The sequence below is a fragment of the Pezoporus flaviventris genome, unplaced genomic scaffold (assembly GCF_033815535.1).
Source record: "Pezoporus flaviventris isolate CSIRO_AGI_PZ_B2104156 unplaced genomic scaffold, CSIRO_AGI_Pfla_v1 ptg000001l, whole genome shotgun sequence".
Lineage (NCBI taxonomy): Eukaryota > Metazoa > Chordata > Aves > Psittaciformes > Psittacidae > Pezoporus > Pezoporus flaviventris.
Window position 1 is genome coordinate 43781209 of NW_026892549.1, and position 27334 is coordinate 43808542.

Sequence of the window (27334 nt, forward strand, 5' to 3'; positions counted from 1 at the left end):
ATGCTTCCTGGGAAGCGGTCAGATTACAGGTACTCCAAAACAACACTCTAGCTGTAAGAGTGCAGTGAACATACACACACTGAAGAAATAAGGTTAAGCACAACAAATGTGCTCCTGATGAAACAACGGAGGCACTAAGCTGATGTGGAAAAACTGCCTTCCTAGGCAGGAAAATGTGTTCTCACTTGGTGGTACTGTGTGGTGAAAGCCTCAGAACATATGGTAGGATCAATTTTGGTTTTGGACACATGTTTTAATGCTCTTTAACATGCAAGCTTCCTATTTCATTGGTCTTGGTAGATAAAAGGGAGCTGTTTGTCACATCCTGCTGCTTTGCAGAGGCTGATTTTATATGTGTGGACTTTGGATTTGGGACAGACAGAAGGAGTTATGTGCCAGCTGGAAAAAAATGGGATGCCCATCGTCAGATTGTGAATGGGAGAAATTAGAACATATACAATTTACTCAAGCTCTTAAAAAAAAAAATTAAAAAAAAAGGATAAAAGCTGGAAGTTCCCTTCATTATTTGAACAGAATATTACTTTTTACCTGAAGAAAAATGCTTGTTTTTTCTTGATTTTCTTGATATTTTTAATGTAATTCCCTGTTTCCGTTAACATCAGAAGATCTGGTATGTTTCCTAATAGAAGAATTTTTGTTTAACCTTAACCTTTGCCTGTGGAATGAAGTTTGTTTTCCTTTGCACCCTGAGGTCTGTCCTTTGAAGCAAAGGATTATATTACATATGATTTTCCCCTGGAAATTAGAGAGTAACCCTGCCTCTTCCTGGAAGTGAGAAAGTAAAACCTAGACTGTCTGACATATTGAAAAGGTTTTGCTGGACTCTGCTTTAGAATTGTGTCCTTGTTTATTTTAAATCAGCTTTAAAGTCAATGTCAAACACTGCTTGAGCTCTCTTATTTCAGTCCACAATGTACCTAGTAATTTGTAAGTCATGAATTTACAGGTGCATATTTACAGATACAGTTGTCTATCCTGTTACTCCTGCTGAAACTTCCTTATCACGGCATGGGAAAACTCCAGGAGGATTTTGCTACCATTCTCTAAAATACAGTTTCCAGAACTAATTCCAGTACTTTTTTTGGGAAAAAGTGCTTTGTTTTTTTTTTTAAATGTACTTTCTACTTTTACTTACAGAGAGAGATGGGTACCTGCTAAGCACAGGTGCATAAGTATTTCTTCTCTTTTGAGTCTCCTATTTAGTCTTGTCAGAAGATTTGATTTAGACACTCCCTGTTCTCAGGGTGGCTTTTGTCTTCCAAGGTTGGATGCAGGCTGGGACTTGTAAAGGGAACTGAAGCTACAAATTTCATAAGAAAAATGAGCCATAGTTCTTTGTATGCTATGTACCTTGTACATACCTACCTTATCCCACAACAAGCAACTCAGCAAACAATAAAAGCAGGTGTTGTCAGGATTTTCCTCAGCCAGAGTCCTGAGATGGCCAATGTGTTTCTGCGTCTTCCTGGTGCTGCTACACTTTAGCAGGGCCTCTGTCTCAGTCAGAGATGCTGTGGAGAGAGCCTCCACCTCCACCTGGGTTTGGGTGCAGGCAGCTTGTGTGTTTATCTTACTTTGTATAGGTTACTACTCATATCACTGAGTTAGTGATTAAAAATATTTGGGAAGAAAGTAAAGATTGCATGGGTTTAGATTTGAGTAGGTGAAAACCATTGAAAATAGAATCTGATCAGAAAAAAGAATTTAGAAAGCAAAAGCAAAGTGATTAGTTCCCTTTTCAATGAGACTTAAGTGACAAAAGGTATGTTTCATCATGAATGAAGAAAAACTTGCCTTAAATTTATTCAAGGTCTTATTAAAAATTTATTTGCCTTCCCTTAGTAATTACTGATTATAAAATATATGCACTCAGGTTTACACAGAGCTGAACAACAAGAGTCTGAGAAGGACCTCAGACAAATCTCACTGTAAGATTATATATGCAAATAATTTTGGTATAATTGTAGTGCAAGTCTTTCTGCAGGATTACAGGATAACCAGTACTAAACCTAGCTGATCCACAAAGCAGAAACTGACAGTGAAGAACAAAACCTTCTTCCAGGACAGATGATCATATATAGGTGACAGAGGATAATATATGGACTGTATATAGGAGACACTGGGAAGTGGATAATTCTATTAAGGGCCAAAATGAACACTTCTGGAGGAAGCTTTGCTGGCTGGGAGATGATGGATACGTGACATGATCCTCTCAGGAAGAGTAGCTGTACCCAAGTGTTCCTTCCCAGACCTCCTGCACCACTTGGCACTGTGGCCCAGACCCACCACTTATATCTCTCCAGGTTGTGCTCCCTCTCCCTGAGCATGACCTTTACAATTCCACTTCATTCAAAGCTTTTCATGGAAGATGTAAAAATATCCCAGGAGACACTGTCTGGGTGGACATATAAGAAATACCTTGTGTTGCTGCATTAGCTCCGGCAGCTGCTGGATGCAGCTGTCAGGCATTCCCACACTGACCTTCACTGTGATTTTCTCCTGCAAAAAGTATAGCTGTGGGATAGAAGGACTTTTTTCCTTGTTGCTGTTGCTGTTGTTTATTTGTTTTGTTAAAGGAGTAAGGCTTTTTAATGTGATTTCTGTCCCAGTCCCATGATTCATGCAAACAGTGCTCAATAACTATACTGCATAGCAGTGACAGCTGGTTTTCAGAAATTACTGCACATAAATACATAAAAATGCCTTTTTAAAATGTCCTGGTCCTCAAGACTTCACTCTTACCACACAGAATACAATGCTCCTAACTAGGGCTGGAAATAAAGCCATTGACTGAAGATGGCTCAGCTTAGGATGGTTGCCTCCTCCAGACCGTGGCAAGGTACCACCAGGGCAGATGTGAATCTCTGCAGTGGATTAGTCTCTTAACTGCAGCACCATTATTTTTCCCACTTAAACTTTTCTCTAGAGCCTTCTGCTGTTGCCTTGTCTGCCTGTAACTGAAAACCTGACTTCCTGAGGCAGGTGATTTTATAGCTTCAGTGACTGACAGCCTGTGAGACAATTTCCATCAAACATGAAAGATCCCCAATGACAGGAAGAATTCCCCCAATGTATTTAAATGCAGAAGGTGTATGTGATGAGCTCTCAAGGCCATAATGGAGGAACTCATTTATATACCTCATTTTGCTTCATGTTCGCAGGAAGAGTTTGGCTGCGATTATGGGTATGAGGTGGTCTGCATGGCTACAGACAAGCAGGTACATATCATGCTGAAAGCTCTCCAGCCTTTCAAAAAGGTAACTTTTATTAAAGCATAGAGTGGGTGCTGCTGCTGAGCAGTCAGGAGGTTTCACTAGAAAACATTCCTTCTGGAAGCTGTTTTGTTTGATTATTTTTGGTTTATATCTCATTTGCAGGCTGCTAAAGTGCACGAAGGGACTGTGGCCAGATGCTTGCTTTGTGCTTTGTTCTCTGGCTGAACCTTGTAAACAAGCTATAACCCTCAAAGCAAATTTTGGTTTGCTTATCCTGGGCTTCTTTTTTTTTTTCTTTCCCTCCAGCTGCTTAGAACTTGAGGATGTTGCTTGTTGAAACAAAAATTTATATTTTTCCCTATTCCTGTATTTCTTTCACTTTTTAGGGGGAAAAATCTGCAATTACTTTTTTGTTTAAATTTTGTTTGCTTATTTGTTTTTTAAACTCTAGGCTGCAAAACTGATTCTGTGAATGCCCAAACCTTCTAGGGTGTGGTGCACCTTTTTCCATAGTAAAGCACCACAATGACTGGGCTGGTTCAGAGCCTATTGCTCCAAGGTGAGGATACCTGATCCCTTAGCTTGCGCTGGCTGCCCACTGCCTACCATATCTTTGCATAGGGTCTTTGTGAAAAGTCACACTCCAGGGAGAGGAGAGCCTGGAAACAGCTTCTTCTCCTACAGAAGGTATATGCTTTCTCTGCTTTAAAATCATACACAGTGAGAGCAGATGCCACCTTGATGGTTTTCTCCTCAAAAAATTTAGGTTATTATAGCTTAAAAATAAAAAGTTCAGGCTTGTACCTGTGCTATGCTATAGAATATTTCTCCCAGGCAAAAATGAGATAGCAGTGAGCCATGGCGGAGGGAAAAGCATATGAGAAGAAAATACTTTTTGATCAAAATGCCCTTACATAATTTTGGCAGTGAATAACAGCTGCCAGTGGAACATGCTCAGGAACAGCCTTGCATCCTGTGAATGGCCACATGGCATAGGAGCACCCAGGCTGTTTTGTGTAGGGGATAACTTGTGTCTCAGAAGCATTTTGCGCACTTCGTGCAGCGCATTAGGCTCACCTTCCAGGTGACATCTTCATTGGGCCAGTGCCTGGGCCATCATGGGCATCATGCTGATGCTGGCCTGGGCACCTCACTTTGCCCCTTTCTCCCCTGGAAAACATGGCTGGGGGCAGTTTAGCTTTCTCCTTCCAAAGAAATGTATGCTTGTTGCCCAGGAGCTGGGCTGGCGAAGCTGCCAGATCCCTTGTGACAGTGGCAGGCTGCCAGGCACCAGGGCATGGCAGTGCCGTCCCCATGCTGAATGGGAGGAAGAGGTGGTGTACAGGGAACACCCTGTGTTGCCGGTGCAGAGGGGCTAAGGCAGTGTGCCACCCGCAGCGCATTTGCACACCCTAATTCGCGCAGCTTGGCGATTGGGAGGCTGCTCTCAGGAATGCTCACCCAAGTGAATTGGCCGCCCTTGCTTTTGCTGATCCCCCTTGTGTGGCAAAACCCACAGTGGTGGGTGTTGGATGAATAGCAGGTCTGGGACTGCTTTGGGATGTATATGCTGTGTGTTTGATCACAGTTCCTCTGGCTGTTCAGCAGTGATCTTACAGCCTGCCCTTTCCACTGCCTCATGTAGCTGTGGAAAACAGAAGCCTTTCCTCCTGAGGACTGTGGTCTTCTGTCATCCAAAAATACACATCTCATCACGCATCACTTGTGCCGCTATTGCTGCTGCCCTTCCAGGCCCTTCTAGAGAGGCTCTGCTTGCCCAGTCCCTGCTTCTGCTGCTTGATACTATTAGCTGGAGAGACTTGCTGGAAACAGACAGTCCCGTGAGCAGTTTCCTATGGACTTGTTTGGATGCAATTTTCCATGAATGGGGCTTTCAGAACATCCCTCTCTGCAGTGGCTTCCTGAGTGTCTAGCAAGGGGTGGGCTCTTACTCCTCCACATCTCTCTTTGGGGTCATTAATAAGCCTCTCCCCTTTCCTGTGAAACGTGTGGGAACTTAGTTTTCTGCCCTCTCTTCAAAATGGGGCAGAAATAATCCAGAGGCTTAACAGCAGCTCGGGAAGAAGGGGAACAAGAGCACAGACCCTGGTTTCCTTAGGAAACAAGCCCAGAAACAGGGTGAATATACATATAGAAAGAGGCTTAGGGTTTTATCTCCCTTATGATAAAGCAGTGCCATGGAAAGTAGCTGGGTACAGGGAAAAAGTGTTTTCAGGACTTTGTTTCCTGCAGTGTTCAGGCAGGGACAATACTTTTCTTAGCTGGGTAAAAGGGCCTTTCCTCTCCCAAAAGCCTCACAGCCCCTCCTCTGTTTCTGAGATTGCATCTGGAAGGAAACAAAAGATGCAAACACCAGACCCAGTGTGTTAACTGAAAAGAGATATTTTTTCACTCAAGCAGATGGCGACTAAAAACCTACCATAGAAACCAACTTACGCAACTCTTCACAACCCGTGTGTGCCTGGTAAATACAAACCGCCAGATAGAACAGTGAGATAGAGCTAGGCAAAACAGCTTGTGCCAGTGAAACAGTGAAGTAAGGAGCACAGAGTAATTTATAATGAACTTGCAAAGGATATGTAAAAATACAAAGGTGGTGATGTAATCCAAGTGTTGCTTCAAAACCCTGCAATTATGGTTTCTGCATTTGTATGGGCTACCAAACCCTACAAATCAACAACAGCGCTAGGAATAAACCCTCTGTGGAAGCGGGAGTCAGCCAGAGGCAAAGGCACATGGCAGCTGCTGGAAGATGTGCAGGCTGTGGCTGGGCCAGAGGCACGGAAACTCAGAGCAAGCCAGCCACAGCCCAGCTCCACTCTGCTCCTGGGTGGAAGGAAAAGCTGTAGGAGAAGAGAAGAGGAGGCAAAGCTATGGTGAAAGAAGGGTTTCAGGCAGACATCAGACGGCAACAAAACCCAAGGCCATGGCATAGTCACCCCAGCTTGTCCTGACTCCTTCCAGCAGGATGGTCAGGAGATAAGTGCGGATGAGGGCAGCTGAAGGAGAAGAGGCAGCTGAGAGATTTGTGCATCTCCTGTGTTACAACATCTTAGAAGTGAGTTATGTAGATTAAATGTTTACCAGAGTTGTGAGACAGGATTTGATGTTGGATGGCAGGCAAGTTCAGCAGGACATTCAATGTGGTACATTAGCCATTTCAGGTTTCACCTAAAGATTGTGGGTATTTCAGAGGGTAAATGCTGTTTGAAGCATTCTGTTTTGGCTCACCTGGATCAGCATTCTCAGTAGGTAGGAAAATACACGCAAAGTCTGAATTTTCCTGAAGTGTTTAGAGTGTATTTTCTATTGCTAGGATAACAGGAGCCAGTCTGGCAGAGACTTTACATACTGTGAACATTGGAGCTTTACATGCTGTGAACAAACCTGCTGATTTTACTGCTGCTTTCCTAACTCGCACTTTTTTTCCCTAGATTTGAAAACTTTTATTTGAAACAGTCACTTGAGTCCTTCACATGGGTTGCATATACTGACAGCAGCTCTCCTGTGTCCGTGTGTTTCCTTATAGAATCATATTTTTGATTGACTTTCATACAGAAGAAGCTCCCAGAGGAACTCGTTGAACCATATGGGTCCTATCTTTTGACATAACAATTATTGCCTGATAATAACAGAATAGCAATAGCAGCATGTTTGGGAATCAACAGTGAAATACTAATGAATGTTAATGCATTGTTTTAATTTACTACATTTGTTTTGTTGATGTACTTATTAACCTTCTGGTCTGTGGTTAATAAGGCATTCTATTTTAAGGTATTATTATCTGGGGGAAGAAGAGAAAATCAACACTGATGAAGTTAGAAAATTTGTTCTTCATTTCATTCACATTTTGCTTGGTAATTGACAGCAGATTTTAACCACTAACCCATAGACTGGAGGGACATTGATGTTATTTTAACAACACAGTGACAGAGGGATGGTTTTAAAAAGAGAATGCACAGATTATTTTAGCTGTATAAAAGGACATTATGGCCAGGAAATGCCATGCATTGCACAAGGCAGCCCAAAAGACTACACTGGTCCCACATGTTCCACACTGTGCTGAGTGTGCACCTGACAAAGCTGCTGGCTAGAGTGGCCTGACTGCAGGACGAAAGCCAAAGACAAGTGCAGCACAAGGCTGTTTTGTAGCACACAGATAATCATTTCCCATGGGGGAAGGTTTCCTCCTCCCTACTTTAATTACTCCCTCCTGATTTTTCTGCCCTTTCATTGTAATGCTTTCTGGCTCCTATGACCATACTAACATGTGGCCTATTGCTGTCCACTCGTCTTGGTTCAAGTCATTTAACTGCAGCTTGTCATGGGATAGGACGGAGGGATTTCATTGGGAAAAAAGAATAGTGCTTGTCCTCTCCTCCCCCTCTCTAGAATCTATTCCACTCTGGATGAGATTTATGGATGTATCTAAGGGATATACTTAAGGGTACAACTTTCACTGACAAGCAGTAAGATTCATGTTTCTAAAACCTATTTGAAAGTTTACCTCTTTGTGACTTTTATTGCCATGGTACTGAAATCAGCATCCCTCATCTGCATTAGCAAGGAAAATACTGTCAAAACCTGGAAAGCTGGAGGCTGGAAGTGTAATCTTCCAAGCAGAGAGCATGCGTCTGCTACAGCCCCTGCTCCACCTTAACAACTTTGAGCAGCCCCACTGTGACCCCACATGTGCCTGCCTGGGGCCTTATTTAAACACAGCCAGAGGCTGCTGGTCCCTTCCCTGGTGATGCTGTAGGGTGCTGCACTCCAGCCCTTATGGTTTTCTGCTTTTGCACTGGGCAAGACCTTCCCTGGGAGAAATGTTGTACCTCTCCAATGCTTTGGAAATAAAATGTAAGGTGGAAAACAGTTTTACAATTTGGTTTCCGAAATCAGTCCTCTTTATGGGCATGCAGCTTGTTCTTTAGGCCTTGAATTGCATACTTATGATGTCTTTTTTAGAAAGCTCAAGCACACTTGAATTTGATTATAATTTGGATGTCTAATACCCTTAAATTAATTTGGAGACCTCTTTTTTAAGCCCTAACGGTAATTCCATCAACAAAATGCTTAACAATAGCATTTGGTCTTTCAGATGTAAGTAGTCTCTGTTGGTTTTGTTTCCCATTAAGATTTCTTTTAGAAGTTTTCATTTTTAAAAAGGAAAATTTCCTTGCAGGGAGGGTGAGGGGACTGGATTTTACCATTGTTTATAAAAGCATGTGTGTATACACAGCAGAACCTGCTATTTCCTCTTGTATTAGAACAGCTGAAGAAAGGGGAAGAAAATAAACAACAAAGGTAAGAGGGCATTTCAGTTCCTTTAATCTCTAAGCTGTTTCAGCCGTGTTTTCAGACACTAAATGTTCTCTTGTCTGAATTGTGAAAAATATATTCCTGATAAATCAGGTCACTGAAAGAAGGTTCTTCCCTTTCCCTGGGGTCTGTATTTGGGTGTTTCTCTTTAGTGACTGTGACTGCATACCCCTACTCAAGCAGAATCTGTGTCCCTGTCTTAGGCTGGTGAACTTCTTGAAAAAGGCTGTGTTTGTGACTGCAATGCTCTGGGACAGGAGTATGCATTTATTATTCATACATGGCAAATGTGTGCCTTGGAAATACTAAAGTTCACCAGTCCTTTAGTGGCTGGATGCATACTAAGGTTATTTCTAATACTTCCTTCTGTTCAAAAATGCCAGCACGAGAATGAACAGGCTAAACCAGAACCACTTTTTTCATTACATTTAATTCATTACACTGGACTCTCCTTTCATATTATCCCTTCTCACTCCTCTTTCCTCTGAGGCAACTGTTTATTATATACCCTGCTGATGCAATTAATGAAAAAAACAAGGTCCGCTTGTGCTGACTAATGCAGAAGCCCCACAACTTTCCAACAGTCGCAGCAGGAGGGAATCATATCTGTGTGCTTCATCTCTTGGAACAGTGATAGCTGCCTACAAGTGCTGGCACTTGGCCTGTGCTCAGGAGGTCCATCTCTAACCTACATAGGTTGCCTACTGAAAGCAATTGTACTGTTATCAGTCTTATTACAAATGCCACCACCACTCTCCAAAAAACTTTGGACCCAACACATAATAGAATATTTAAGAACTTATTTTGCCCCATCAAATAATTCCTCTAAAAGGAAATGTACAAATACTTATTTTGAAGTTTTTTCCTTTGAGCCCTCCAGGTACATGTATTACACAGCTACCACCTGACTTTTTTCAGAGATATGCACACAGTATGTTCCTTTACCTTCAAAACCTTTCATTTCTTGGAAGCTGTATTGATCCATGGTAGAAAAACATGTACAATTCAGCATGATTTTCTTGTAATTCCTTATTCATTTCTACGCAGATTCCAGTGCTTGTCTCCTCAAAGCAAGTTTGGTATAGCACACCGAGGACAGGCTGATAAAGCATACTTTTTTGAAGATCTGAGCTGAATCAAACAATTGCAGTGCAGTGGTATTATTGATTTGCTCTATGATATGCCAGGTTGAGTAGGGAAACATTTTAAGGGTCACTTCAAAGAACCAAAATGTACTCTTTTGAAATAATACTGTATAGGAAGGATGATGAAGACATTGCAACTCTGGCTACTGTGAAGCTGAAATTCGAGTGAAATCTCACAGGGCATGGAGTTATGTGAGTAGGAAGTAAAAGGAGCTTGTGCAAACCCCTGTGAATTGAAAGGATAAAACTAACATGTTAGAAGCATGACAAATTAGTGGATAGAGGGCTGTTTACGAAGCGGGAAGGAAGGTGAAAGAACTGACTTTGTCCTGTCTTTAAGATAAGACTAGCTTATATATTTCATATCATATTTCTCTTAACTGTGCTTAGAAACACAAATTTATCAGTAGACCTCACATAACACTAGAAATGCAGCCTTCTATTTTTCTGAGCTCTTAATTTTTCCTGTCATGAGGACTGAAATGCACAGGTTCCTTAACTGTGCTCTTTCATGCATGGACTCATTTGTTTTCTGTTTAAGTGTTTGATAAAGATATGTTAGTCCAAATTACTTCTTGGACAACTTTGAAAGCATTGAGGTTGATGTGTGGATTTCAGGTGCAGCAACTGAAAGGCATCTTTGCTGAGATCAAAGCTTAATATTTTTACATTGTCTTTGAAGTCTAGAAGAAAGTGAGTGATCCTGAAGATCAAGACAGAGAGGTCTGCTATCCTGCAGCTCCTCTGCATGTTTATATTGCTGAGTAGTTTGACTCCCCACACTTTCTCCCTGTAAGAAAGTGACAGAGGGAAGGATTAGTAACTTGCTTAGTCCTGCTTAGTAATAGTGCACAAGCAACTAGACTTTTTTCTCACTCAGAGAAAGAAGTTTCCCTCCTGTAAGCATAACTAAATGTACAAGGCAACTAATAGTTGTGAATGCCAGCAAAAGGGTTTGTAGTTCCACTAACCGAAATGTGTGCAGGTTTAAACTTCCAACAATGTTGGTTTGGTGATCATACTGAGCTTGGGAGGAAACCAAGTGATATAAAGTACAAACCAATATCACCAGCATGATGCACTGCAGGCTGGAGTCATTAGAAGGAAAAAAGTCTAGTCAGAGAAACTTTCAGGAGTGTTATTATCAAACAGATTGTTAAGGCTGTCTTCCATCAGAAAGGGATGTGGCAGTTTACAGAAGTATTGTCATTCACATCTAGAAAAAATGTGTTGTTTCAGTCCTGTGACAACTCTTCATTGTTGCTATATATTGAGAACAAATGTCACTCTTTTCACAGCTTTTCTCCAGACAGCCAAATAAACTGGGTGTATTCATAGTCTCTTGAAGAATACAGGCACTGGTATTTAAAGTGCGGTTGGTGATTCATGGAAAACTGATAAACATTAATTTCAAAAACAATGGTACTGAGCAGTCACATTGTGCTCCTATAGCTGCCGTTTCTTGTATCTTCCCACTTAGTCATACATCCTGAAACACCCAGGGATCTTCCCTGTGGTACAGACCTATTTGTGTCATGAATATTGCCATTCTTTTTAGATTACTTATTTTCTTCATATTGTAATTAATATCCTTGTGAAATACTGCTTCTGTCTCTGAAAGATGAATCTGTGATTGCCTTCACTGTGATGCTAGTATACCAGCACCACCATAAAAATTGCCACTATCGTAAATGACACCTGCTTCGGCAGTTTTACAGAGCTGTAGGAATTTATTAGGCATGAAAATAACTTTTAACCCTAAGCTGGTCCTTCTGTAGTATGGCTCAATTTATAATTTTTTGCCTTTTACTGTCTGTGCCATGCCTGTCCTGAGTAAGCATAAGATGCCAGAACAGGCAAACCAGAATCTTTTCTCGGCATCTAATGCTGCAAGAAAAGGGTGGTTATTTTCACTTGAACTAATTTCCTGCAATATTATTTAACTAACTTTGCTGAGCAGAGATAAGAGGCTAAACAGAGTTGGTACTAATCTCTCCTCTAATTTTAAACAATGAGGACTCAGGCTCTATGGAGAAAAGGGGGAAGTTAGAAACTCTAATTCTTCAATCATGATTTCATCCTATGAGTTTACGAAGAGTGGTCACTAGTGTGCTCCTCTGAATAAGTGAAAATAGGTGGGAAAACTGGGATTTAGAAAGGGTTTGGGAGGATCTTTTGTTGTTGCTTTTAAAAAATGGAAAATGAAATTGACAAGAGTTTGGTGATTGATGCATGTGGGACTAGAACTGGCCTTTGTGTGCACCCTGCCAAGGAAGCTGGGTCCCTGGCTGACAGACGAAAGTGCCCATGGGGAGCACATGCAAACTGTGGGAATGGGCTTTTGGCTATCTTTTTGTAGCATATACCTTCCTGGTGATACAAGGTGTCTGAATCTGGAAGAGATGTTTTTGGACTCTGCATTTCCCCATGTGGTGAGTGAGTGCTTTCACTGTTGAATGAGGAGATGCAAAGGCGCTTCCCTGTCCTCTCTTCTGTGCCTAATGCATAAAGTCTCTTCTGTGCCTAACCTGTTGGTTTCCGCACTCTTGGCCTCACAACACAATTACTGTAAACAGAGGATACACTGTGGCTTAGGGTAGTTTTTTTATTTACAGAACGTTGTTACTGTTCCTCTCTGGTCAGCTCCAAGAAATTATTTTCTCACAACAATTTTAACCCGTTCCCCCTTCAAAATAAGTTATATGTAATTAGTATAATCATACGTGAAAAATCATGGCAGTCAGGTGAAGTTCCCGACAACTGGAAAAAAGGAAATATAACTCCCATTTTCAAGAAGGGGAAGATAGATGACCCAGGGAATTACAGAGCAGTCAGTCTCACCTCTGTGCCTGGCAAAATCTTGGAGCAGATTCTCCTGGAAGGCATGCTAAGGCACATGAAAATCAACAAGGTGCTTGGTGACAGCCAGCATGGCTTCACTAAGGGGAAATCCTGCCTGACCAATTTGGTGGCCTTCTATGATGGGGCTACAGAACTGATGGACAGGGGTAGAGCAGTTGATGTCATCTACCTGGACTTGTGTAAAGCATTTGACACTGTCCCAGATGACATCCTTGTCTCTAATTTGGAGCGACATCAATTTGATGGATGGACCACTTGGTGGATAAAGAACTGGCTGGATGGCCGCACGCAAAGAGTTGTGGTCAATGGCTCAATGTCTGGCTGGAGACCAGTAGCGAGTGGCGTCCCTCGGGGATCGGTGTTGGGACCGGTCTTGTTTAACATCTTTATCGCTGACATGGACAGTGGGATTGAGTGCGCCCTCAGCAAGTTTGCCGATGACACCAAGCTGTGTGGTTTGGTTGATACGCTGGAGGGAAGGAATGCCATCCAGAGGGACCTTGACACATTTCTGAGGTGGGCTGATGCCAACTTCATGAAGTTTAACCATGCCAAGTGCAAGGTCCTACACCTGGGTCGGAGCAATCCCAGGCACAGCTACAGGTTGGGCAAAGAAGAGATTCAGAGCAGCCCTGCAGAGAAGGACTTGGGGGTGCTGGTCAATGAGAAAATGAACATGAGCCGGCTTCAGTGTGCATTTGCAGCCCAGAAAGCCAACCATATCCTGGGCTGCATCAAAAGGAGTGTGACCAGCAGGTCGAAGGAGGTGATCCTGCCCCTCTATTCTGCTCTTGTGAGACCTCACCTGGAGTATTGTGTACAGTTCTGGTGTCCTCAACATAAAAAGGACATGGAACTGTTGGAACAAGTCCAGAGGAGGGCCACGAGAATGATCAGGGAACTGGAGCACCTCCTGTATGAAGATAGGCTGCGAAAGTTGGGGCTGTTCAGCCTGGAGAAGAGAAGGCTGCATGGAGACCTCATAGCAGCCTTCCAGTATCTGAAGGGGGCCTATAGGGATGCTGGGGAGGGACTCTTCATTAGAGACTGTAGTGATAGGACAAGGGGTAACGGGTTAAAACTTAAACAGGGGAAGTTTAGATTGGATATAAGGAGGAAATTCTTTACTGTAAGGGTGGTGAGGCACTGAAATAGGTTGCCTAGGGAGGCTGTGAATGCTCCATCCCTGGCAGTGTTCAAGACCAGGTTGACGAAGCCTTGGGTGACATGGTTTAGTGTGAGGTGTCCCTGCCCATGGCAGTGGTGTTGGAACTAGATGATCTTAAGGTCCTTTCCAACCCTAACTGTTCTATGATTCTATACCTAGCCTGGATACACTGATATACCATTGACCATTGATACGGTTATAGCAATTAAGGATGTGGTTTCTCCCCACCAAATATGCCAAGCCAGAATAGCTTTCTGATAAAACATTTAAAGATCGATTAGCCAGGGATGGCTCCTTGGGAGCCATACTCAGAGAAGATGACAGGAATTCTTAATAGGAAATCATAGCAGCATTTATTTGCCTCAGAATGGAACTGATCTCCACAATGCTACTTGTTGGAGATAGTTGCTCATAGTCCTAGGTTGTACTGTATTTACATGAGAGGAGACTGGGTGGTGACTTTTTCCAGTGCGAAGTTGGAGCTGAGAAAATGATGAAAGAGCTTCTCCATCATCTATAATACCTGCAGCTTGCATTCAGGGTGATGTTATGATCCCAGTAAAAAGGTGCTGATGCTGAAGCATGAGACTAGTTCACATCACTGGACTCTGTCAGGATTTAATGAGTAACTTCAAAAATGTTAATGAATTTAGAAATGTAGTCTTTCTCTGGGTACTGCTGTGGGCTGCATTTGACTGCTTGTTGTACCTGAAAATGTACCTAAAGAGGGTTAATGCAGCTCTAACAGTGAGCTGTGCCTGTTAATTACAACCTTTTGCCCTCCTGAGTCTGTGCTGCTTCCTGAACTTGGATGGGAAATGACAACGAGATAATTGTTTAAGTGAAAGCTAATTACATCCTTATTGTTGTATGTTCACTGGTCAGTAATATGTGCTGCTTGTCATAAGTAATAGTGTTGGAAAAGAACCCCTGGATCAATTCAATTCAAACGTCATCATCAGACAGCCTACTTTTTATTTTTGCTGTGTGTGCATAGAGAGCAGTAATATAATTTCTTCAGCTTTTTCATCTCCCTCTGTGTCAATGCTTAGGGGGAGGAAAACATCGATGGTCACCAAGACCTGCAAATTTGTTTGGAAGGAGGAGCAATAACCCTGTTGCACTTCCGTGTGAATTGTGAAAGGAGTTATTTTTATCACAAAGTGCTTTTATAAAAATATATTTGTAAACATCTCTATTGTTTATGAACAATAGAATGCAGCAAATAATGGAGGGAAAATTATGAACAAATGGGTGTAGGTCTTATTTCTGCTCAAATTTTATTTTCTTTTAAGATATAAAACTTGCATATTGCAGCAGGAGAATGTTTTTTTGTTAGGACTTACCTTCTCACAGCAAATTAAGAATCTATGCCAGATACTGTTGCTAATAATTACTATCGCTTTAATGACACCCATGGCTTATGGACTCTGGCCACAAAAGAGGAGTTCTGACATCTCGGTGCAAAAGACATGAGAACTGTAAAGGTGCCTGCTACGCATCAGTATTATGCAATGGTTTTAAGTTGCTTGTTGGCACTGGGGAAGTCTCTTGATGCAGATGCTTTGGCAGCTTGGAAGAGATCCTAGTTAGCATGACAATCCTGTGAAATTTCTGAAGCACGTGAGGTAGGCAGCATCTTCAGACAATGTTAGCCGCAGTCTGAAAATCACTTTGGGTATGTAAAAGTATAAACTAAGGTATTTTCTATGCTACTTGTATATTTTCCTGCAGGGAAATGGAAAGAGCTGGGCAAAACATATATCTGACTTTTTAAAATGAATCTCCTTTATCCATCCATGGGTTGCCTTCCCTCTGTGTTGAAGGGATCCCAAGGGCCAGGCTGAGAGAGCAATGGTGTTCTGGGACAAGGTAACATTCCTCTCCTACAGAAGCAACTCCTTTCTCTGCCTGTGGTGTAGAGAACTCTTCTCATCTTTTCCAAGCTATTTAAGTATTTCCATCTATTGAAGTACTTTACTCTGATGAAGGCTAGGCGTACGGTATGTTTCCCAAGGGGTAACTCTGAGAAGACTTTCAGTTTTGAGGTAAGCTTAGTAGTTGAATGCAAGTACTCAGTAGGAATTTTGGTCTCAAAAGCTTATAGCCACTTAGGGGGCCCTGGGGCTCTGAGGACAAAAATCTTTTCTTAGGCAGAAGTGTGAGGATCCCAAACCTACAAGGAGAGTCACCTAATTTTTCTTGCTGTTGCTTACTAGCTCATCCTCACATTCACTGTCATCAGGGATTTTTTTTTTTTTTTTTTTGGAATATCTTCCAGTTTTGGAATTTTTCCCTTCCACTGTAATTTTTCCTTCTCTGTTCTGGTTCTTTTCCCTATTCTTTGAATAGTCTTTCTTTACTATTTCCATCCTTTTCCTCACTCTGTGTATCAAAACCTAACATTAGAATCATCATTGTTAGGCTTTAACAGCCCAATTACATTAACAGCATGTCACTGTTTTCAGATTAAATCCAGATATATATCATGATGATGTGTTGGACCATATACGAGTTCTCAGTGGGTTATTTTCATAAATAGAAGTATCCTGCTGAGTTTTTTTGCCCTGTTTGCATAATGAAAGTATAGGGTCCAAATATGCCTTTTGGAGTTAGGCGGAATTACTGAAGTAGGACAGATACCTGATATCTCTGCCCTACATTTATAGGTGTGAAATCAGATATGCTGGATCTGGAGCAGACTTGCAACTTGCATAGAGCACTATGAAAGCAGAATCGGATTTAGTAGGCCAAACTGGAAAGAGCTTGTTAGTTGTGGGAAGTAACGTTGTATTTCTTCTGGTCACTTTTGTGTTGCTTTCACATCCTATTTCAGTCTATGAATAGCCACCAAATTAATCTGAAAGCTGTTTGTATGCCAAGCCCACATGGCTCCCATACACTGTCTTCCGCAATTAAACTGTAAAGGTCATACCTCCTGCGGGTGGACGTTGCTGGTTTGAGCAAAGATATGCTGTTGCTCTCCTTCGCTACTCAGTGGCAGAATCATAATATCATTACCTGCCTGAAAGAAGCCCTAGCTGATGGCTGTTCAGTAGAAAAACCACTTTATTTTTGTCTTTGGATATAAGTTATACTGAAAATGTTCATCGAATCACGTGCCTGATTTTCAGATAATTCACTGTAGTGAGTTTAATATACACCTGGAAAGGTGTTTAACACTGTTAAGCATACCTTTAAATTGCAATTCACTATAAGCTGGTGAAAGAAAAGAATACTTTTCCTGGAACCTGCTATGGGTTTAAATTTGGAAATGTCCAAATGGATGCCATAGTCAAACAGCTCTGAGGACCATAAGGGATTGTCTTGCATGCAGTTCTCTGCCCTGCACCAGTTTCTTACAGGGAGTTACTTGAAGTATTTTAAGCAAAGAAACTGGAACGGGACTGCAGAAGAACAGGATTTCTGTTTGCAATCATTTTTGGGAGTGGTTACAGCCCTAGACCTGTAGTAGCAGATCCTGCTCTGTTTGTTTATCCTCACGGGATTCAGCTAGACCAGCCCAAGATACCTACTAATGTTATGAGAGGATACAAAGGTGATGCAATGTCCACATTGCTCCCACAATACTGGCAGTGAGGAAAGCAGGTGTATTTTGAATGCGTGTGGGAGTTTCCCACTAGGAAAATTGTCCTCCTTGATAAGAAACAAGTTAGCAAGCTAAAAGCTTGTCTGCCTGGGGAAACCAGTTGTACAATGCATGTGTTTTAGTGTTGGTAAAGAATTCCCATCAGAAGTTAGTTTTGATTAATCCAAATATGAGTGACCTGTCTTTAGTTTGAAAGTTAATTCAGCTAAAATAGCAACTTAGATTCTAAGTGAATTTGTTGGCAAAGGTAGTAAAGTGGTATAATGGAGCCATTTCTAAGGTGTGAACTGCTGTTGCTTCTACCCTCCAAGGGACTAATGGTGCCTATAGACTTTATGAAATCCAAAGAGAAGTAAAAGCATCAGAAGCTTCTAGCATGCCATCAGTAGGACTGACCCTTATTCCTCCTGTAGTCTTGATTTCACCTGCTGTGAAAACACAGGGCTTTGTCTCCACTCTTCTGTAGAAGAACTCTAGGGGGTTAACACCCATTCTTTTCTTACCATGGTGAAACATGTCCTTTTGTCAATGAAAATAAAGCCTAAAAGTGTTGCAAACACTGATATCCCCACATATGCTTTACCTTGAGTAAGCAGTGAGTGCTAAATTATTGAATGAGACTGACTATGCTAAGGATGCCTGTGATTTTTTACAGGATCAGCATTAATAGTGGATTTATTTTCCATGGTATAGTTTAGTGATGGTGCTATGTATGTAGTGGTATAAAGAAGGGATCAGACAATCACTTGATGGATGACCCACATGCGTGCTTTCACTATGTCACAGCCACAAATCAATGATGTCTAGAGAGGAATAAAAGAGGGAAGCTAATTTTTTCTTGCTTTGTGACTAAAACAGACTAAGAAACACGTGCCTGTATTTTCAGGATCTGATGCTTGGTAAATTATTGTGGTTGTTTATGTGCAGAGCTGAGCAAACTGTTGTTTTTTTTTAATGTAGATTTGCTGACCAGCCTTGGGGGAGGGAAAAGGACATCTCCGGTTAGCTGAAACATTTCACTTTGTTTTTTTTAAGGTGTGTGGCAATTTTAAAAGGTAGCCAAATTAAAACAAAAACAAAACCCAAAACATTTAGAATTAAAAAAAAAAAAAAAAATTGTAAAAAGGGCTCTGTAGTGCTATGTTTTTTTACAATTTATTTTTAAAGAAACTGTTTGACAGAGGTGTGTAAGGAGAAGAGCACTGAAGCCATTTTCCACTCTCAAAGTCAAGATAAAAATTAAGGTTAAAATATTTGCTAAGTTTTAGCACATCAGGATCTCCCTTTCTCAACACTCATTCAAGCAACCTTTAACAAAATACTATTACAACTGATACTTTAATTGCTCTTTCACGTGCTTTAGCATGTTTCAAGTTTTTTTGCTTTATCATGCAAAATCCCTATAAAAGAGTATTAAAACCAATTTCCTTGAAATAATTTCTTTAACAATAGTTACAGTCTGAAAGGAAGTGTAGCAACTAATTGTACTTTTTACAGATAACTTTCCCTGTTTTCTTTATGCTGTCCTACTTATGCTTTAAGACTTTTTAGTGAATTTAGCGCTTAATCTAGAAACGGCCTAATTTGCCAGACTGGGGGAAGAAGGGGTGGCAGAGAAGTCCTGGAGTGAGAAAATAATTAAAATGCTAATGAATCTGGCCCAAGCAAAGGTGTTTACCAAACAGACATGAAGGGAAGGAGTGTAGTTTGGAATTGCAATCTGAGATCAAAAGATGTCTGAAATACGATTGCAAAAGGAAATTAAAATATACATATTAAAGCATAGTTAATTTAATTAAAGGTTTTATGAAACATACAGAAGTAAGCACAGAAGTGGATGATGCAGATGAATGTCTGAGATGAGCAGCTGATGTAATGTTTAAACATGTTAATAAAAATATGAGAGATTTCCTCTGCCAAGAATGACAAGATTTTTTTTTCTATATATATACAAAGTGCTGATCTGTGGAGACAGGGAAGGACTAGGCAGAGACAGACATGGATTCTTGAGACGTGGATTTGCCAGCTTCCCTTGTTACTGGCATGTCTCAATGGAGATGGAGACAACTCTTGTTTATCAAAAGACACTTCTCCTGTCTGGATCTCCTTGTGCTAAGCTGAAACATCTGAAAAGAGTAGTCTGGTTTCGCTTACCGATGTCAGGACTGGAATTGACCATATAGGAACAGTGACCTAGCAGGTGAAGACACCTTTCTTGGTCATCACTGAAGAGGTGAGCAGTTGCTTTAGAGGTGGTTGTATCCAAAGTCATAAATAGTAGTAGCTTTCGTGCATAAAACAGTCAGGAGCTGTGAATACGTCCTGCCTGAATCCTCAAGACCTAAGTGTTTTGTGGCTCAGTTTCATTGCAACTGTGCCCCAGGACAGAGAGGTTTTGCTGCTGCTGTGCAGTGACTCCAGTACAAGGAAATCTTTGGTCATTCTCTTGCTGTTTTCATTTCAGTGGCTATTTTCAGACCAAAAATGATGTGTGTAAATTGTTTTACACTCAAAGCAAGAAGAGGTGGCTTTGCCAAAATCAACAGTGGGTTTCAAAGCCTTCCAGGTTCCTTAGAACACAAAGGCTGACTCAGAGCTGTGACTCACCATCAGGAAGCAGGGAGCAGGGGACCTCCTTATCTGATTTCATATCTGGGGTGTGGGAACCAGCAGCGGGGTGGGGTGCATGTCAGTGGAAGAGTAGAGAAAAGGTTAAATGTTATGACAGCTTCCACTTTGGAAAATAGTCATCCTTCCTTTTGTCCTTCCTTACTGGCAACTGAAATTGTTTCAATAGGGGAAGCATGTGAGCACTGTAAATACATTGACAGTTGTACAGTAAGTCAGTCCCTGGGTGAATTATTTATGTGCAAAGCAGTAGTTTAGTTTTTATAGTTTTATAAGTGATGAGAGTAATTCCAGGCATGCAAGGAATTGTCATTGTTAACTTAGTGATGACTCTGTTGGTCTGCTCTGCCTATTTGGTGTCACTGCATCAGCAGGTGACTTATGGGTGAGATTGCACAGGGCTTTCGCACCTGACTTCCAAAAGGCAAATTTTGTACCTGGACAGCAAAACGAGAACTTCCACTGGGGCTTTTTAAAAGCAAAAAGGTGCTCCGGGGCCTGACATATTACCAGTGAATAATGAAGCACAGCATCTCTCTTGGCAAAAGGTGCTGAAGGATGCAAAAAACTTCCTGCCTCTAGGCCTGTCTGCACTATGTGCTGCTTTCAATCCTACTCTGCTTTGAAAGTAAATAGTTACTTTAAGCTTCAGAAGATACCTAATGGTTCTTCCTTTCACTTCTAATGCTAGGCAATATTACCCAATTATTTCATTGCTATCACTGTTATTGGCTTCCTGACAAACTGTCTGGTGGTAGGGTCAGACCTCTGCCCAGCAGCGGGTGCTCTTGCATCGCTCTTCAGTGGGCTGTGCCTCTCCTCCTTCCTATCTCTACAAACGAATACTTTTCCTGACCTCATTGCTTATGGCCCAGGATGAATAACCCTAACTATCTCAGTATGGATTAACTATGAGGACCCAAAGATTTCTTTATGGCCTGGCTTGTGTTTCATTTGCAGGGAGCTTCCCACGCACCTGCCTTGTGTCAGATCCTTTTGCTAATTGGCTCACCCTCAGACCTGTTGCTAGTCTCTGCAAAGGCTGGGCTTTTCCTTTCTTACTTTCTCTCTCCTGGGGTAAGTGAGGGTGGTGATTAAAAAAAGCCACCACCAAAGCAACTTTTCCTCCTTTGGCTGCGACCCAAGGAGAAAGATGTTCCTGGGAAATGGCTGCTGCAGGGCAATCCGAAGGAGTAACTGCAGCTCCTGCAGACACACCCAGACCAGCTTGAAACGAATCTGCCTGAGCAGCAACTGAGCCCTGGCCCTGTGCGTTTGACTCGGGCTGACATACATACTCTGCTGCTGGGGCTGGGGTTAGCTCTCCTGAAATGGCTTTGGCGTGTTCCCTGGCCAAGCTGTGATGGGAGATGAGCCCTTGGGCACTCTCTTGGGCAGCTGTGCACTTGGTTCCTCCTGCCAAAAGGGGTTGGCTGATCCTGACAGTGAAAGTGGAAGTTAAAAAAGGGAGATGAAATACCTACATTTTATATAGGGCTCAGTTCGGCGCTGTGTGTTGCTTCTCGCAGTGATTTCACTGGGACAAGCAGCAAAGGATTTGCTGCTGTTGTGTTAGTAGAGCTTGATCACGTTTGGGAGTGGTGCAAATGGCTCTGTGGATGAAAAGGAATAGTTATTTGGCTCACTTTAAAAGGCATCATCTGTGCTTTCCCCCAAACATCAGGTTTTGTTTGACAACACCAGAATTACCTGCTTATCACCATTTAGCATACGTAAGTGTATGTGGGAATTTTAAATTCACTTGTACATATGTGCTTGAAATCCCATCTCTCTAGCAAAATTTGTAGAATAAAAGTACATGCTTCATAGTGTAAATTGTGAGCTGTGAAGCACCCCAGGCAAGGTACCCCATCATACCTTGTCCCAAGTGTTAGCCATCCCAACTATTTGATTGACTCCATTATGCCTGCAGCAAAAAATAATCTACAGTTCTCTGTCTTTTTTGTCCTTTGAAATGAAAGTCTTGCCGGAAAAGTATGATGTTTGTAGGAGTCTTGCAAGGAGCAAGAAGAAATATGCATTTTAAGAAAATTAGTAACTTTCTGCATTTTTTTGCAGCTTTTCCAGGCATTTCTCTCTTCAAGTCCTGTTTCTTCCTTTTCTTGATCCCTTGTTGAATGTTATAATCCTATGTTTATATCTGTCTGTTGCTATAGAAATAACTGATGTTGTTAACTAAGCTTGAAACTTCCTTGAGGGATAAAGGAAAAGGCGATTACTTGTAATTGTTTCATCTCTGTGAAAATAACAAGTCTCCAGATGGATTTCTCTTCAAAGGTCATGAATTTCAACTTCTCTACCATAATATGAAAGAAGTGAGGTCCTTTCAATGGCATTACACTTAGCTTTCTTCAAACAACAGGTCTAACAGTGTGCTACTGCATCCTGCCTTCCCAACCTGCTTCAGCTCTGCCTCAAAGGGACCAAAGGATGGGTCAAGCTTTCTGCTCATTAAAGCTTTGCTTTTGCTACTGATACTGCAAACACTTGCCTGTTAGCAATCTGCCCAAATATGTCAATGCTCCCTTCAGAAGGAGCTTCTATGGTCAGTGCAATGTCAATAGCTTATTGCTGACACAGGATTTGAGTTAAGGGGCCTGCCAGCAAATGTGAGGTTTGACTGTTCCATCCCAGGGACCCTCGTGCTTATTTGCTGCTGAAAGTCCTTGTTTCTGTATACTATTGTGCCACTGTGTCTTGTCCACACTTTTAAAAGTCAAAATCTAAAGCTTATGTCTTTAGTTTGCCTTATGCTCTGTTTGAGATCTGTTACTGCAAACAACCTCATAATTTAGATTAAAAACAGCTATAGGAGGGAAACAAGGGAGGCACTTACATTTAAAGCCTCATAATGTGACATCTGACTTGTCTTTTTGCCTGGAAGAAATATAGAAATGGTATCACTTTTTTGCATTTAGTTTATCTAAAATGTTAGTTCTATTTAGGAGGAGGTGGTTGAACTGTCTTTTCCACTCTAGGAAGAAACAAAGCAAGGTATCATACAAAACAATGCAAATTTAATAGGAAGTTTCAGGCCCTTGGAAAGGCTGTTTTACATCCAGTCAATGTGTGCAGTGTGAAAACTGCAGTCACCTTTGGGTAGAATGATCTCTCAATTAGCAGCTGCTTAACGAAATAGGGGAGCTGTAGCTGAGTTTGCAGACTCCGCTCTTTCAATTTTGGACAATCCCTGTCACTGAAAAATATAAACCAAGTTCCATCCTTATGGGCATGTGCATTTGTGGGTAACCCTTTATCTCACTGGTCTTTGAAGCACCATTTCATAAATCTTTCTTCTTCCCTTATCCTCTCTGCTCTTTCCTGAGTTCTGCTTTGTATCCTCTCCCTCATTTGTCAAATGAAGCTGTACCAGTTTTCTCATAGTCTACCCGTTCCCCCTCTATTCCATGCTACCTCAATTCTTTACCGTATTTTTTTTTTTTCTCTTTCCTGAACACTGCAGGTTCAATGATGTGAGTTCAAAGTGTCAATAGTTCAACTACACTGGTCAGTATCACAAAAAACATTATTGGGTATAAACTATATACCCATTGGCAGGGTTAAGAGAACATCCTGCGAGTGGGTAAACTGAGGTATAGAGATCTTTTTCAAGGTCACAAATAACTCAAAGGCAAAATAAGCCATTACAAAAATCTCACAGTAAGCTTAACTTTTTCCTATACTTAGCCTCCAGTTGAACTTCCATTTTAAAATTATCTTCTTTGTAGCAACATGATGTTCATGATGTGCAAAGGATAAGAGAAACAATCAACATGGTCTTTTGAAAACTGTTCAACAAAAAAAAGCAGTATTGCACTTTGGATGGCCATGATGATCTGTTTGGATATTCCTTTTTTGTTTTTATCTTTATTGCATTATGTAATTTCATCAGTCTTTAAAACCAGATTATTTGAGTCAGTGTCTCCACAGCTTGTTGGCCAGGCTCCTATGATGGGTGCTGCTTTCTTGGGTCTGGGATGGAAGAGCATCTGGAGGTACAGTAAAACACAGGTAGGGTGTTTCCCCAAATTTGCAAGCACTTTGTTGCTCCAGGCACACTCATGCTCATTTTATCCCTTGTTTCCTATAAGCCCTGGGATTTGGTTTGTGAAAACGCTTCTCTGTGGCATCAAACACGAGGGTAATGACAACCCAGTTGAACAGTTTCACAACTTTCACCCCAGCCATAAGATCCCATTTTCCTCTTAGTCTTTGCCTTGCATATGTGTCAGGATTAGGAAGAGGGATAAAAATGGTGAGAGAGGAAGAACAGGAGGAAGATGGAAGTGACAGCAGTGGTGGGAGAAACGTGTGAAGCTTCTGGTCCAGTTGTTTCATATTGCGCCCTAAGAGGCCCATCGTTCTGCAGAGCTGGCCACTGCTTTGCTATGACATTTGTATCCATAACCATACTGATCTTGAAATATCCAGATGTCTCCATATTTTGTGTGTTTATCTCACAAAAAACAAAACAATGGTGCTGGAAAACACTTGTTTTAGCACATGCTAGAGAATAACAGTTGTTTTCCTTAACTTTAATTGCGAACGGAGCTCTTTGCAATGTGCATGTGTTCAGGTCTGTTGCTGGGTTTGACCTCATCAGAAGTAGCAGGATGTTGGGATCCACACTGATTCCTAATTTGACCGTCAGCCACTGATTTTTTGGGGAAGCTTTTTGCCAACTATGTCATAGAGAGAAATCTGCTCTGACTTGATAAAAAATTAGCCTGAACGGCAGCAAGTGTAAATGACGAGAAGCAGAGCCGGCTTGTCTCCAGCCTGCCTTCCTGTTTTCCTCGTTAATACTGATTTTTGGGTAATGTCTGACTCCAAAGGAACTTGAAAACATCAAAGTAGTGGACAAGTCCAACAAGGCCATGTTTTAATCTAGTCCTCTGTATAGGGAAGGACAGATTTGTCCTTTCAAATCCTGAGGTAAGTGCAGAATGAGGCTATGACTCGGCCTGTCTGTTCCTAATGATCTCCTGTAAAGAAAACAGATGTTGAATAGAGATTTTCTTGGAAGCATAATATAGCAGTAATTTAACAGGGTGGAATTCAGTTATAGCGTGCTGACCTTTAGCAGTGCTCTCATAATTTCTTGTGACTTTCTGGTTAAAAACTTGCTTTGAAAAAACTCAAACACTTTCATCTAATTTTGAACTGAATACCTTTAAATGAATGCAAAAATAGAGTTTTCTGGATTTTTTCCTTTTTAGGTTTGTTTTTTTAAGTAGCTACGAGAAAATCAGAAGCACTTATTCACTAGGATAATTAAAGCCAGTTTTTATATAGGTAAGGGCAGAAGTCCTACAAAAATATGTAGTTGGAAATAAAACTGGAGAGGAAAAAACTATATGTTGCAGGCTATAAAATGAAATGGCTACCTCAGCTTGGAAAGCTCTGGGAGGATGGTGCCTGACTCGAGAGGAGGCAGGAGGAATCCTGCCTTCTGTTTCCTGACCTAGTTTAACACTGTCTTCTCTTGGAGCCTAGTCTGCCCCGTGGTCCTTCACCTGATATGAAAGTTGGTGCCTTGTTGTTTGATAGTTGACTTTTCACATATAACACTTGGGGCCCTCTTCCTCTGTTATAGGCTTCTGAAATGTGAGTTTGAAACTGTACAGACCAAAGTTGGTTTCCAGCAAGCAGTGGAGGGTGGCTTTTTCCTGTGACTTCGGATGTTACTGAGGTGCTGCCTGAACTCAACCTGTTGCACTTGAGGCAGGGATTGAATCACAGGTGGTGACCGGCATGTTGCCCCACATACTATGGGAGCAACTGGCCCTAAATAGGATTTATTCTCTTATAGAATTTGCATGTAAACGATTTAACTATTTTTCATTTCCAGTATGGTTAAATATTTAATATAGGGCAAATACTTTAAAATGTTTTTCATGTGGGTCACAATCGCTGTGAAACATTTTAATCATCTGAGATTTTACACTGAATCAGTGCAGGGCAAAGTTGTGTCCTGGCTGCCCAGATTTGAATTTTAAATTCCCCTGGCAGGTTTAATTAATGTTCTAAGTAGGGAGGTGAGTGTTGAAAATGTATTTTTGAACCTTTCTCCCTTTAAAGTCAATGGAAAACCTTTGTTTAATTTCAGTGGATAAGATGCATCATGATGTTTTTTTTTAAACCACGTGCTTTCACTGAGCACCAGAGGAGCACTTGGACCCTATGACAGCTGGGCTCTCTTATTACCAGGGGCACAACTTGTGCTCCTGTGAATGGGCATGGCTAGTTAAAAACTCAGCAGTGCCAGCTGAGGATAGGGTAAATGCAGTAATTCATTATTTTGTAAATTGTTTTGTGATGGGGCTATAAAAGCTGTGCCATTGTTCAAGCCTGGGTCACTTTACCACAGAAGTACCCTGAGGTGACAGGAGGCTGAAAAAGGTGATTTTTAACTTCCTGTGCTTTCAGCAGTGACTTCCAATCCTGACTTACAAAGCACAGAAGAAAAGAATCTGAGGAATGTACTCAATAGCTACTGAGCAAACCCAGCTCCTTTCAATGGAAGTAACCAAGTAACACTGAAACCCACAGTTTTATCTTTCAGTGGCAGTGCAGGTGGATGGGAACAGTTGTCCGAATAGGTGCACTCCTCTTCTGGTACCCCCCCCCCCATGAGCACAAAGTCTTCAGCAGTACTGTAAGAACATAAGCATCCATTCCACTTAAAAAGGGAGGTAATCTTTTTTCCTCAAGTTCAAATTGTGTTGAAGCGTTAACTACTGTTTTGCATTCATTTTGTGTGGCTACTGAGATTTTTGGGCATGTAGGAGTAATAACTAATGTGGTGCAGAAATGCTGAGTTAGCCAAGAGCTGCTGTATGCACTGTTTCTGGGAGAGAAGCCCGAAACAGCAGGGCCATTGTGGTTTAAATAAATAAAAAACAACACCCCAAAAAACCTAACAACTTGAAGTCACAATAAAGTCCTCTTACCTTTGAGAGACCCTAGCAAGTGCAGTGATGCCTCTCTTCTACCTCTCTGCTCCCAGCAGGTTAAGGGGTGTGTTTATTCTACTCTTCTTGGCACTTTTGTCCAGTTCTTGTCCCACAGACTCTGGAAGATTTGGAGAGGGTCCATTGGAGGGCCCCCAAGGTGGTCAGAGCTTGAAAGATTTGACATATGAAGAAAAGTTGAGGGAAATGGGTTTTTCCAGCCTGGGGAAAAGGTGGCTTAGAGAGATCTAAGAGATCTGACCATAGCCTCCCAACACTTCAAAGGTAGTCAGAGAAGACAGGAAACACCCTTTTCATGGATGTTATTTGTGTTCAGGCAGGACAAGAGGCAATAGGCACAAGTTGCTTCA

General features: G+C 41.6%; 1 long non-coding RNA gene across 2 annotated transcripts in view; it reads left to right on the forward strand.

Moving 5' to 3' along the window:
- LOC133266853 (uncharacterized) overlaps window positions 1-27334 on the forward strand; it is a 39755-nt gene that overhangs the window by 4556 nt on the left and 7865 nt on the right. Inside the window, exons 1-3 of one of the 2 annotated variants that reach the window (XR_009742543.1) lie at window positions 8010-8119; window positions 8530-8561; window positions 23941-24021. This is a non-coding gene — a long non-coding RNA (uncharacterized LOC133266853). Of the gene's footprint in view, window positions 1-8009; window positions 8120-8529; window positions 8562-23940; window positions 24022-27334 lie in introns of those variants that run through there. The other variant, XR_009742555.1, reaches the window with a different exon arrangement.